Here is a 14,715-nt window from a genome sequence, read left to right on the forward strand (position 1 = left end):
TCGCTATGGGCATTACGAGTTTCTAGTGATGCCATTTTGTTTGACTAATGCGCCGGCTATATTCATGGACCTGATGAACCGTGTCTTCAGGGAGTATTTGGACAAGTTTGTCGTGGTCTTCATTGACGACATCTTGGTGTATTCATGTAATACGGAAGAGCATGTTTCTCACTTGCGGTTGGTACTTCAGACTCTTCGAGATGAGCAGTTTTACGCCAAGCTGAGCAAGTGTGAGTTCTGGATGGATCGAGTGGTCTTTCTTGTCCATATCATATCCAGGGAGGGGATTTCTGTTGATCCAAGCAAGATTGAAGCTGTTCTTAATTGGTCGTGTTCGACGACGATCGCTGAGATCCGTAGCTTTCTGGGTCTAGCAGGATATTATCGTCGCTTCATTTTGAATTTCTCTCAACTAGCTCGATCTTTGACGCAGCTTACCCGCAAGGGTGTGGATTTCGAGTGGTCCTCCGAGTGTGAGGAGAATTTCTGTGAGCTTCGACGGCGGTTGACTTTTGCGCCGGTGTTGGCATTATCGTCAGGATCTAGAGGGTATGTGGTGTACACTGATGCTTCTCTTCAGGGGTTAGGTTGTGTTCTGACTCAGAATGGGCATGTGATCGCATACGCTTCTAGACATCTGAAGCTTCACAAGGACAACTATCCAGTCCATGATTTGGAGTTAGCAGCCATTGTGTTCGCTTTGAAGATCTGGCGTCATTATCTGTATGGCGAGAGATTTGAGATCTTCACCGACCATAAGAGTCTCAAGTATTTGTTCACTCAGGCGGAGTTGAACATGAGGCAGAGACGTTGGATAAACTTGCTTAAGGACTATGATTGCGAGATTAAGTACCATCCGGGAGCTGCTAATCTCACCGCTGATGCTTTGAGTCGCAAGGTGCGAATATCCGCACTTCAGACTTGTTCGATGTCTAGTGCGATCAGTGACTGTTGTACTTTAGGATATACATTCAAGCATAAGAAAGGTATGCAGAGTATCCAGATGTTTGCGATACTATCTGAGCCAGCTTTGTATTCGCGGATTCGAGATGCTCAGATGTCTGATTCAAAGACCCAACGTTTAGCTCGTCTAGCTAACGAGGGTAGCTTGTCTGGATTTCATTATCAGTCAGATGTATTTATGTGTTTGTCTGGTAGGCTTGTGATTCCGCAGGATGTAGAGTTGCGAGAGGAGATTTTGTCTCAGGCGCATCGCACTAAGTTGAGTATTCATCCTGGGAGCAACAAGATATACAAGGATCTACGTACTCGTTTCTGGTGGAAGGAAATGAAACGCAGTGTTTATCAGTTTGTTTCGAGATGTTTGGTGTGTCAACAGGTCAAGGCAGAGCACCGAAGACCTGGAGGATTGTTTCACAGTCTGCCTATTCCTGATTGGAAATGGGAGTTTATCACAATGGACTTTGTGACCCATTTACCGGTATCCCCGAGGAACTGTGATTCTATCTGGGTTGTGGTGGACCGACTCACCAAGTCAGCACATTTCATTGCCTATAGCCGAGTGTATTCTGTGGATCGTATGGCACGGTTGTACATTCAGGAGATCGTTCAACTTCATGGAGTGCCTGTGAGCATTGTCAGCGATCGAGACCCCAAGTTTACTTCTAGATTCTGGGGGAGTGTTCAGCGTGCGATGGGTACTACTCTCAGTTTGAGTACTGCCTATCATCCGGAGACTGATGGTCAGTCAGAGCGCACTATCCGTACTTTAGAGGATATGCTTAGAGCGTGCGTCATGGATTTTGGTTCAGCCTGGCAGGATCATTTGCCATTGATCGAGTTCGCGTACAACAACAACTATCATAATAGCATTGGGATGGCACCTTTTGAGGCATTGTACGGGCGACATTGTCGTACTCCACTCTTCTGGGAAGAAGTGGGGGAGAGACAAGCTGAGGGACCGGAGTTTATCCAGCAGGAGATAGACATTGTTGATCAGATCAAGAAATGGATTAAGACTGAACAGGATCGTCAAGCCAGCTATGCTAATACCAAGCGTAGGCCTTTGTAGTTCGATGTTGGGGAGAAAGTGTTTCTGAGAGTGTCATCTTTTCGCAAAATTCTCATATTTGGCCTTAAGGGCAAGTTGTCTCCCAGATTTATCGGTCCATTTGAGATCTTGGAGAGCATTGACGATTTGGCTTATCGACTAGCTTTGCCACCACATCTTTCCAGTATTCACGACATGTTCCACGTATCACTGTTGCGACGGTATGTGGCGGATGAGTCTCATATTCTGCAGCGGTCTGAGGTTCAAGTGAGAAAAGATTTGACCTATGTTGAGAAACCTATTCGTATCCTGGATTATAAGGATAAGGTTTTGCGGAACAAAGTCATTCATCTGGTTTTAGTTCAGTGGCAACGCCGAGGCACTGAGGAAGCTACTTGGGAACTTGAGGACAGGATGCGTGAAGACCATCCTGAGTTGTTTTGATTTCATTCTTGAGTTGTATTTAGTTTCAAACTCTGTAAACGTTTGATTTGAATAAATAATGTTTATGTTTTCTAATTTACATTCAGTACTTAAGATCTGTTTTCGAGGATGAAACATCTTAAGTGGGGGAGAATGTAGTAGCCCGTGCCCGAAATCAGTGATTAAGTATTAATCAATTCATTAATCCTACTAGTTAAGAGTAAACGTGATTAAGGGAACTCTTAATGGGTTAACGGAGTCCAAAATTGGATTCAGAACACTTGAAAATGGTTTGAGGGTCATCGAGTTTGGAGGCTCCGAAGTCAAGGTTCGGACGATCCGAAGTCAGGGTTCGGACGATCCGAAGAGTTGTTCGGACGCTCCGAACGTGCTGCCGAGAGTCGTCATGGATGACGTCATCATGCTGACATAAGAAATGATGTAATATTGAGTTCGGATGATCCGAAGTCCAGTTCGGACGATCCGAACGTGTTCGGAGGCTCCGAAGTCAGTTCGGAGGGCCCGAACTCCGTCTATAAATAGGGAGTGCCGAGCTCATTTTTGAGTGCACCGATCCCTCTCTTTTCTCTCGATTCCTTAGCCTTCCAGCTCAGATCTAGGGAATTCTAGGCGTCCCGTTGGGAATCCGGAAGTGGCATAGCAGTCCAGGCGTCGTAGCGAAGCTGTGGCCTAGTTTTGAGGCACTCGACAGCAAAGGGCTAACGACGGACGAAGGCATAGCTTTTGCTTCCTATAAATATTTAGGAGTATTCAATAGATTAGTTAAGGCTTTTAGAGCACTATAATGATAGTAGTATCATTTGGCAGTGTAGAGCAGACTATAGGCGTGGACCTAGAGTTGGTAGAGCTTGCACTGATTTGAGGTACGAAAGTACTATTCAAGATATCCTGACTGAGTATGCATGTATTATGTGACTGCATGATTTATATGTCATGATTTATGCTGCATTCATTTGCATACTGAGCTATCTCCTTCGAGATGTCTGTTAGTAAGGTTTTTTCCTATCCTGCTAGTGGTTGGACTTCCATCGATTTGTGTCCGGCATATCCACTGGTATTATGGTATGGGAGCCACCTCCTGAAGCAATGGCACAACGTGCTACATACCAGGGCCCGGTTTGTCTCTGTTATCTGATCCTTGACCTCGAGTTTATAGGGATTTCACTTTGCATACATGTATACTCATACTCTCGTGCTGAGCGTTTTATGCTCACGTCTCGTACTCTGTGTTTCTGGACACCCTATTCCATGGGGCAGGTTTGCGATTGGATGAGGCGGGTGCTTCCAAGAAGGGCTAGGCAGTGGTTGGCCAGCTGGAGCTTCGTCTAGGTTTATTTCTGTTGTTTTGGGTTGATACAACTTTCGATTTGGTTGTATAATCTATTTTGGATATTTACAGATTCCTTGACTTGGGATTGTAATTTTAGTAATGTTTCCGCAGTTTATTCTGATATCTGTTTATTAATTTAATTGCATGCCTAAGTTCTGTTTAGTAGGTGATCCGGGTAAGGGTCACTACAATATAACATGTGCAAGCCTAAGTCAAATAACTCAATGAATAGCATAAAATGTACTGAACATGGTCATATGAATTTTGAGTGAACTCAGATCCATGAATTGTGACTCTGTGATTGCGATCATGATCATGGCTATAGTGCACAATGCCGCAAAGAGGTCGAGATGAAACCCGACCCGATCTTGCCCTATATTGGTAAGGGAGACCAGAATAGCCGCGGCCCCACACAAACACATGCTAAGGTAAGGAAACCCATAATGATTTGGTAAGGGAGGCCAAAACGTCTTTCAGCCCCACCCGAACACATGAATATGTAGTCACAACCATCTCACTTCGTTCAAAAATATTTCTTTCCTTTATTGAATTTGAGACTTAGCATGCACATGCTGATGTAAAGTTTAGAAAAATTTTGACTCAATGAACATGCAAAGGACTCGATGGTGAATGTTTGGAAATGGTGATTTAGGGAAGTACCAAGGGCGGGAGTCTAAACCATGGTTAAAGCACTTAGGTGAAAGGAGCGGTACGCCCTACAATCTTATAACTCACTCGATACTTGCCCAAAAGAGATTCTTCTTGAAACAACACTTCCCTAATCTCTTAAGTTAATTCCAGTCCCATACCCTTAACCCAAGACTGTTTCTATACTTGACTTAAAAGCTCACACCCAAACAGAAACCTGTTTGCCTAAAATTATGCTCCTCTAAATACTCAAGGCTTAAAGCTTAGGAAAAACTCAACCAAATTGAATTCCGTTCATCCTCAACTCCCTAGTGCTATAAGGTATCCACCAGCCCCAAGCCCTTCACCGAATCTAGCCCCTTACGCCTCGCAAAAAAAACTGGACAGCAACAAGGTCTACAAATATTCTACTCAACAACCCTTCCTCAATCCAATCCAAAACCTACCAAACTGTCCTCCGATCCTCAAGCCACTATCCTAGCATCAATTCCAACCCCTAGGCTCATCCAAAAACCCCTTACCAATTGCCATAATCCCCTCGCTATTGCTCAATCCTGGGCAACCCAAAAACAACCCTTAGTTACTGCCAAAAATTTGAACAGCCCCTCTCCCAACCTCAAATCACATCTGAATCATTCTATTTCTACCACGTGAACTACATATCACCCGGGGTAGCTCCTAAATCTCCACACCAATCAACACCATCAATAAACGCACAAAAAATTTAAACATGAAAGCCAACAGATTACTGGGATTCTCGAAAATGCACTAGCATGAATAAGATTCATTCCAAAGCTTTAAAATCGATTAATCTATACATATGATCATCATACAATCGACTACAATCAAAATCCCAAGCAAGAGTCGATCGGCCTGAGAAAGAAAACAACACAGGGCACGCATTCATCGTTTCATTTTAAAAAAAATTGAAAATGGGGAAATGCAACATATAACACCAAATGCAACACGCAATAATCATATATAAAATGCGAGGAATAAACCACAATCTTGCCTAGCTAGATTAAACAAGAATCGATGAACCCAAGGAAAATGGATGCTGCGGGCGAGAGCAAGGCTGAGAAAAAGAAAAAAAATCTGGAGAAAAGCCAAGAAACAACAACCACGAGCTTCCCTTCTAGCTATCCATGGAGCGATTCTGAAGAAAAATCAAAGCTAGAGGGGCTTGGTGAAGATCCGAAGGAGAGGAATGAAGAACAGGGGAAACACTCCTCTTTCGGTGTGTGTGTGTGTGTTGTGCGAGAATGTGTGCATGTGTTTAGGTGTTAATGTGTGTGTGTTTTTTAAAAGCTAGGGTTAAATCCAAATCTAGGTGAAAATGTCAACTAAAATTTAAAGTGTTAAACTAAGGTGATAACATTGCATTCCTAAATTAGTTCGCACTAAAATACACACTAGGATTTCCCAAATCAAAATAAAAGATCGATTTCGATAGCCCGGAAATTAAATTACTAGTCCTCGCAGAGATTTAAATAAATAGCTCAAGAGCGCGGAAAAAATTAAATTTAAAAGCGACTGTTCATCGAAAATTTAAAATAATTAAATAATATAAAATTTAAAACTGATTTAAGCAATTAAATACCAAAAATTAAAAATTATAATTATTAAAATAGGTTTAGGCACAAAACTTAAATTATGGAAATTCTAGGCGTCACAGTTCCTCCCTTCCTAATACAGAATTTCGTCCTCGAAATTCGAGACTCACCAAATTGTCCCGGATAGCGAGCTCTGATATCTGCTTCTGCTTCCCAAGTGGCCTCTTCATCCGAATGGTTCTGCCATCTCACTTTGATCATTGGAATCGACTTGTTACGGAGTCTTCTCTCCTGTCTATCCAAAATCCGAATGGGCCTCTCCTCATAGGTCATGTGAGGAGATAGCTGAAGTGGTTCCAAACTGAGCATATTGGATGGGTTCGGGATGTACTTCCTCAGCATCGACCCATGGAAGACATTATGGACCCCATCAAGGTTAGGCGGCAAGGCCACCCTATAAGCCAATGCCCCTAACCTATCCAATATCTCGAAGGGTCCTATGAACCTCGGTGCCAGTTTTCCCTTCTTCCCAAACCCCATAACTCCCTTCAGCGGTGCTACACGGATGAACACATGATCACCCACCGAGAACTCCAAGTCTCTCCTCCTGTGATCAGCATAACTCTTCTACCGACTCTGTGCAGTCCTCATCCTGTCACGGATCTTGGCTGCAACTTCGGCAGTCTGCTGAATAATCTCTGGTCCCAACTCCGACCTCTCCCCAATCTCGGTCCACAATATCGGAGATCTACACGGTCTCTCGTAGAGTGCCTCATAAGGCGCCATACCAATGGTGGCTTGAAAGCTGTTGTTATAAGAAAATTCCACCAATGGTAGTCTCGACTCCCAACTGTCTTGAAATTCAATGGCACAAGCTCTCAAAAGATCCTCTAGAATCTGAATCACCCTCTCGGACTGCCCATCCGTCTGTGGGTGAAAGGTAGTGCTATACAAAAGCTTCGTTCCCAAAGCTGAGTGAAGACTCTTCCAAAAAGTTGAAGTAAACCACGGATCTCTATCACACACTATGGAAACAGGGATACCATGTAGTCTGACTATCTCCCGGATATACAACTCTGCATACTGAATCATCGTGAAGGTCGTCCTCACTGGCAAGAAGTGTGCCGACTTTGTGAGTCGGTCTACTATAACCCAAATAGCATTCGAACTCCTCACTATCCTCGGAAAGCCAAAAACAAAATCCATAGTAATGTTCTCCCATTTCCACTCTGGAATAGGGAGTGGCTTAAGCAATCATGCAGGTCTCTGATGCTCTGGCTTGACCTGCTGGCATATCAGGCATTCTGACACAAATCGGGCGATGTCACACTTCATGGCCGGCCACCAATACAACCGCTAAAGGCCCCGATACATCTTCGTACTTCCTGGGTGGATAGAGTACGGTGATGTGTGCGCCTCTGCCATGATATTAGCTCGCAGAGAGTCACCTGCGGGAACCCAAAATTGATCTCTGAACTTCAAAATCCCATCTACTACAGAATACAAACCACTATCTTTCTCCTCAGCTCTCTGTCTCCACTTTCTTTGTTGCTCATCATCTGCTTGAGCAACTCTGATACGGTCAAACAATGTGGTCTGCACTGACAAGGCTGACAATCTAGGAGCCCTACCCTCAGCATAGAACTCCAATCCAAACCTCTGAATTTCTTCGTGCAACTGTCTAGCCACTGACATGGAAGAAATCACTACTGTCTTCCGGCTCAACGCATCTGTGACCACATTAGCCTTATCCGGGTGGTAACTGATCTTACAATCGTAGTATTTCACCAACTCTAGTCATCTAAGTTGCCTCATATTCAACTCTTTCTGGGTGAAGAAGTACTTTAGGCTATTATGATCGGTGAATATCTTACACTTCTCTCCATAGAGATAGTGTCTCCAAATCTTGAGAGCGAACACTACTGCCGCTAACTCCAGATCATGCGTAGGATAGTTCTTCTCATGATCCTTCAACTTCCTAGAAGCATAAGCAATAAACCTATCTCGCTGCATAAGAACTTCTCCCAATCCCAACTTGGAAGCATCAGTGTAAACCACAAAATCACCTTGCCCGGCCCGATGGCATAGCCAAAACTTGTGCTGTCGTAGGAGCTTCCTTCAATGCATCAAAGCTCCTTTTACACTCGGAACTCCAAAAAACCTAGCATTCTTATTGGTCAATGCTGTCAAGGGCATTGCAATGGATGAAAAGCCCTTGATAAACTTCCTGTAATAACCAGCCAATCCGAGAAAACTGCGAATCTCCGATGCGTTTCTAGGTACTGACCACTCCTTCACTGCTTGAACTTTGGAGGGGTCCACCTCAACACCTCTCTCGAAAATGACATGGCCCAAGAATGCTACTCTCTCCAACCAAAACTCGCATTTGTCGAACTTAGCAAACAGTTTCCGCTCCCGGAGTACCTCTATAACAGTCCTCAAATGCTGTTAATGCTCCTCTCTATCCTTGGAATAAATGAGGATATCGTCAATGAAAACGATGACAAATCGGTCCAAGAACGGCTGGAACACACGGTTCATAAGATCCATGAAGACCGCTGGCACGTTCGTTAACCCGAACGGCATCACAAGAAACTCGTAGTGACCGTAACGAGTTCTAAAAGCTGTCTTGAACACATCCGATTCTTTCACCCTCAGCTAATGATAACAGGATCGAAGGTCAATCTTCAAAAATACGGAGGCTCCTTGCAACTGATCAAAGAGGTCCTCAATCCTGGGTAGTAGGTACTTGTTCTTCACCGTCACCCCATTCAACTCCTGATAGTCTATGCACAGCCTTAAGCTTCTGTCCTTCTTCTTCACAAAAAGGACCAGTGCACCCCATAGGGAGAAACTAGGGCGTATGAAACCCTTATCAAGAAACTCTTGAATCTGCTCTTTTAACTCCCTCATTTCCGTAGGAGCCAACCTGTACGGTGCCTTAGAAATTGGCACAGTACCGGGTACTAAGTCGATAGAGAACTCCACTTCTCTATCAGGCGGAATGCACGCAACATCGTCTGGGAAAATGTCCTCAAAATACCTGACAATGTCCACATCTGAGATGTCTGGATGCACTGGCAACTCTGTCAATGATAAGCTGGCTAAGAACGCCTCACATCCTTCATGCACCATCTGCTTAGCTTGCATAAAAGATATGATCTGCGTTGTAACACCCGGTATTTTTAAATACGTAAATCCGCATGCATAATTAGGGTATTTAATTATTTAAATTTTAGATTTATGGGTTAAATAATTTTGTGAATTATTTGTGCATGATTTAATTTATTTTTAAGCCATTTAACCCATAATTAGTGATTTTTATGATTTTTAGTATTTTAATTATTTGATCGCGTAGACGGGACCGTGGACGGACGAGATGACAACTTTCCACCCAAATTATTTTATGAGCCTTTTTAGAGCCCTAAAATATTATTTTGAGTTTTTATTATCTCAAAATTTTAAGTATTTAATTTTATATAATTTTAGGAGTCCATTTTATTCAAAATTAGCCAAAATATTGACTTTTTAGTATTTTTAAAATTCCCTTAATTTAATATTTCGGGATTTTATTTTTAGTATCAGATTTTTAAGTATTAGTTGGACTTATAAGTTATATATTTTAGTATTTAAAATCATTATTTATATTTTAATTATCCTAAAACCTATTTTAATTAAAATAAAACTCTAAACCTAATCTACCCCAAACCCTTAACCGATCACTCACCCTCTTAGCCGCCTCCCTCCCCTCCATATTCCTCTTCTTCACCTAGCAATCCTCGAAGAACTCCATAGCTCGTTTTTGAAGGTCCGAAGCTCGTCGTCGTCGTCCCGTTGTCCCGGAAACGTCCTACGCACTTAGCTCTTTATTTGCATCGGTGAAAGGCATGATTTCTTCTCTATTTTCGTACAACATCAGTGATATAGGGTGTGTGTGTGTATGCATCAGTTTTTATGCAAGGATTTCAGAAAATAACCGAGATGTGTTTGATGTATGCGCTTGGTGCTTGAAATTGTAATCATGTTCACCATTTTTTTAACATGGATCGGTCCAGGACGGTTGCTGATGGTTCGTGGGTTCTGTTAGGGTCCTTAGAGTTGAACCATGGCAGGGCTTGGGTCTGAGAAGGGCTAGACCGATCGGGTTTGTGGTGAGGTGTGCAGATCGGCGCAGGTTAGGGTTTGGGAGAAAGGGGTTTCGGCTTAGTGGCTTGGGCTGCATGGGGTCGGACCCATGGGCAGGTTAGGTCCGGCAGGACCTTGGGAAGGTCCTGCCGGCGGCGGTCCGGCCAGTGGTGGCCGGACTGGTGCGGCAGCAGCCCTTGAAGGGCTGCTGCACGCAGCCGAGAGCAATTGAGAGTGGGGGGGGGGGGAATCGGGTTGGGCTTATTTCGGGTCTGGGCCGGGTCTGAGTGGTCCGGGTCGGGTCAGTAAGGTAGTGAGTCGGGTTTGTGGGTTCGGGTCCGGGTTTGGTGGGCTGGGCTCGAGTCTTTTTATTTTTAAAATATTTTATGAATTAAGGGATTTTTGGGTCTATTAATTTGAAATAAAATTATTTGGACTCCCAAATAATTTTATTTGGGTTTTTAAAATTTTATTTAAGTTAGTCCATTAATTTTATGGGCTTTTGAGCCCATAAAAGTTATTGGGCCAGTCTTTGGGTTTTTGGGCCCATTGGACCAGTTTAAGTTGTTATTGGGCTTAGAATGTTTAAAGTGGGCTTTAATTATTTAATTGGGCTTAGAATAATTTTTATTGGGCTTAAGTATGTTATTGGGCCAGTCTCAGTGTTAATGGGCCAGATTTAAGTAAATGGGCTTGAGTGTTAGGGCCAGCAGTCCAGGACCATCCGTGAGAAATTTGCATGTGTCCCGATTATATATTTAATTATTATTATGTATTTAAGTTATTTTTATATTTATATGTTAGTATAAAATTTAAATTAAATATATATGAAGGACACACATTTTATTTAAGTACATGCATTCATGAAATAATATTTTATGCATGCTTTAATGTTTAAGGTTGAGCAAAAAAATATTTTATGTTGGAAGTTGAAGTAGTGTGACAATTTAAGGGGGATTCGTCCCCATATGATTGAAGGGCGGTTTACTGCCAATTTAAGAGGTGATTCGTCACCGGCCACGTACGTTGGTTTCCACGCTGATCAGTATTTAATGTATGATTTAAGGTTACACTACGGATACAACCATGCGATGTTAGAAAATTAATTGCTCAACAATGTTATGTATCATGTTATTTAAGTTTATTTAAGTTAAGTTATGTTATGTAATTTTTAAGCATGCTCATTCATGTATATGTATGTATTAGTATTTAATTGATTTAAATTATTTTAAACCTTTGTTATGTTAGCATGTTGGGCCTCTAGGCTCACTACACTGGTATGGTGCAGGTGAGTACATAGAGGAGGATGTAGCTCCCATCGGAGGCGAGGATGTATGAGCGGACATGCAGTGACCCCGTGACCATGATAGATGTCTGAGTCACGTGCATGTTTTTGAATATTTTAGCATGATACATTTTTATTATTTTTTTAGTGGTTGTGAGCTTAGAATATTTTATTAACTATTTTCAGTGCATGCAAATTTTATTCATTTTATTTATGCAGTATTTTTAATTAAATGTTTGACTCAGATATTTATTTTATTTTTAAGAATGCATTTTTATTTAAGTATTTAATTGTTTATTTATTTATTTATTTATTTTAAATATTTTTATTCTGTGCATATATGTATGGGCATATATGTACATATTTTATTTAGTAAGTATATATAAAAAAAAAAATTTCCGCATATTTATTTATTATAGAGTTAGGGTCGTTTCAGTTGGTATCAGAGCCAGGTTCTTGGAGGGGTCATTACTGCTATGCGAGCTCAGAAATCCACGCTACCGGTCTGTAAGTTTTAAGTGTTTATAGTATGATTTATTTTTTTAAGGATTTAAGTTAGCATTAAATTTTAAACAACTTAGTTATGCATGGCGATTTACGTAAAGAAATATGTGGTGGTGCAGAATGCCTCCGAGACCAGTGAACAGACGTGGGGGACCTCCACCTCCACCACCACCTCCACCTCCGCAGAACCCTATGGCAGCATTGGAGCAGGCCAATGCGAATATGATGGCGGGGATTACTGCTCTGCTAGAGCAACAGGCTACTCGTCCCAGGTTGTCCCATGAGGAGGATGTTGCTGAGAGGTTCCAGAAGAAGGGACCCAAGGAGTTTGTTGGTACCACCGATCCTTTGGTGGCGGAGGGATGGATTCGCTCTCTGGAGTCCATCTTTGCTTATATGGGGATCACAGACACCGACAGGGTGAACTGTGCGACATACATGCTGCGGGGTGATGCAGCGCTCTGGTGGGAGGGTGCAGCCAGGGGAGTTCACCTTCCTACACTGACCTGGGCAGAGTTTAGGCATATCTTCTACGCCAAGCACTTCACAGAGGATGTGCGCAGTCGCATGATCCGAGAGTTTATGAGTCTCCGTCAGGGGGACAAGACAATGGTCGAGTACGTGAGTCAGTTTGAGAGGGGCTGTCGCTTTGTGCCTCTGATTTCAGATAGTCCACCAGATAAGTTGAGGCAGTTTGTGGAGGGTTTGAGGGCGGATATCAAGCATGATGTTCGCATGGCAGACGTCCTTACTTATGAGTCTGCAGTCAGTAGAGCCTTGCGTTCCGAGGAGGGTCGGAGAGAGATCCAGAGGGAGCAGCAGGGGAAGAGGCAGTTTCAGGCTGGGTACCAGCGACCATCTTCGCAGCCTCCTGCGAAGAAGCAGTATACAGGGCCGGCTAAGGGCCTGAATCAGCAGCAGAGGCCACAGCAGCAGAGGCCGCAGCAGCAGAGGGGCGGGGCCCCTAATGCCATAGCTTATCCTACTTGCCCGAAGTGCCAGAAGATGCATTCGGGACCTTGCCTATTGGGAGCAGGAGTTTGCTACCACTGTAGGGAGCCAGGGCATCAGATAGCTAACTGCCCGAGGAAGAAGAACACCGCTGGTAGGGTGTTTGTGATGCAGGCCGAGGAGGTAGATCCAGACACCTCCTTGATCACCGGTATATCTTATCCCTAGCATTTTAATAATTTTCCTTTGGTTAAAAATTTAGTCTTTAATTTGGAATTCTTGTTATTTTGGGTTATTTAACTGCATGTTAGAATAGGAAGCATGTTTTACTTATGATTAGAATTAGGAATTTGTAGTGACTCGTTGGGGAAGATTAAGTAGTGGTATGAAACTGTTGGGAATTTTCTGCGTGCAGGGAGAATTCTAGTTGGAGGCAACTCCATGTTTGCGTTGCTAGATTCAGGGGCTACACATTCGTTTATCTCCCTGGAGTTTATCAGGCAGGTAGGCATCACACCTGAGAGTAGTGACAGTGGGTATGATGTTACTATGCCGTCAGGGCAGATTATTTCTACCTCGAAGGTTATTCGAGGACTGGAGTTAGAGCTGCAGGGACACTCCATTCGAGCAGATGTAGTAGTTTTGCCTTTGAGTGGTTTTGATCTTATTTTGGGTATGGACTGGTTGACAGTCAATGGAGCTTCGATTGATTTTCGTCGGAGATCAGTGTCAGTGAGACCTGCAGTAGGCGACCCGTTCACTTTTCTTGCATCTCATAGCAGTGATATTCCTCAGGTGATATCTCATATTCAGGCAAGGAAGTTGTTGAGACGGGGTTGCCAGGGGTTTCTAGCGAGTATCGTCACGACTTCAGAGCCATCCAGCAGATCATTATCAGAGTTAGAGGTGGTTCGTGACTTTCCGGATGTCTTTCCGGAGGATGTTGCCGGAATTCCACCAGTGAGAGAGGTGGAGTTCAGCATCGACTTAGTGCCAGACACCGTGCCTATCTCTAAGGCACCATACAGGCTTGCTCCTACCGAGATGAAAGAGTTGAAGGAGCAGATTCAGGAGTTGTTAGAGAAAGGCTTTGTTCATCCTAGCTTTTCTCCGTGGGGAGCTCCGGTGCTGTTTGTGAAGAAGAAGGATGGCAGTATGAGACTGCATCGATTACCGGGAGCTCAACAGGGTCACAGTGAAGAACAAGTATCCACTGCCGAGGATAGAGGATTTATTTGACCAGTTGCAGGGAGCTTCAGTGTTCTCCAAGATCGATCTGCGATCTGGTTATCATCAGTTGCGTGTTAGAGATGCAGATGTGTCCAAGACTGCTTTCCGGACACGATATGGGCATTACGAGTTCTTAGTGATGCCCTTTGGGATGACCAATGCTCCAGCGGTTTTCATGGATCTCATGAACCGAGTCTTTCAGCCGTATTTAGATCAGTTCATCATAGTCTTTATTGATGATATTTTGATCTATTCTAGGAGCATCGAGGAGCATAGACAGCATCTTCAGACAGCCTTGCAGACTTTGAGGGAGCATCGGTTGTATGCCAAGTTCAGCAAGTGCGAGTTTTGGCTTGAGCAGGTGGCATTTCTTGGTCACATTATTTCGAGAGATGGAATTGCAGTCGATCAGTCTAAGGTTGAGGCAGTGCAGAATTGGGGTATTCCGAAGAATGCTTCAGAGATTCGCAGTTTCTTGGGTTTGGCAGGATATTATAGGAAGTTCATCAAGGGTTTTTCCTCTATTGCAGTACCCTTGACTTCCTTGACCAAGAAGAATGTGAAGTTTATCTGGAATTCAGACTGTCAGAGGAGCTTCGATCAGCTGAAGGAAGCACTCACTACTGCACCAGTA

This window comes from Henckelia pumila, chromosome 4, assembly GCF_033568475.1.
Source record: "Henckelia pumila isolate YLH828 chromosome 4, ASM3356847v2, whole genome shotgun sequence".
Classification (NCBI taxonomy): domain Eukaryota; kingdom Viridiplantae; phylum Streptophyta; class Magnoliopsida; order Lamiales; family Gesneriaceae; genus Henckelia; species Henckelia pumila.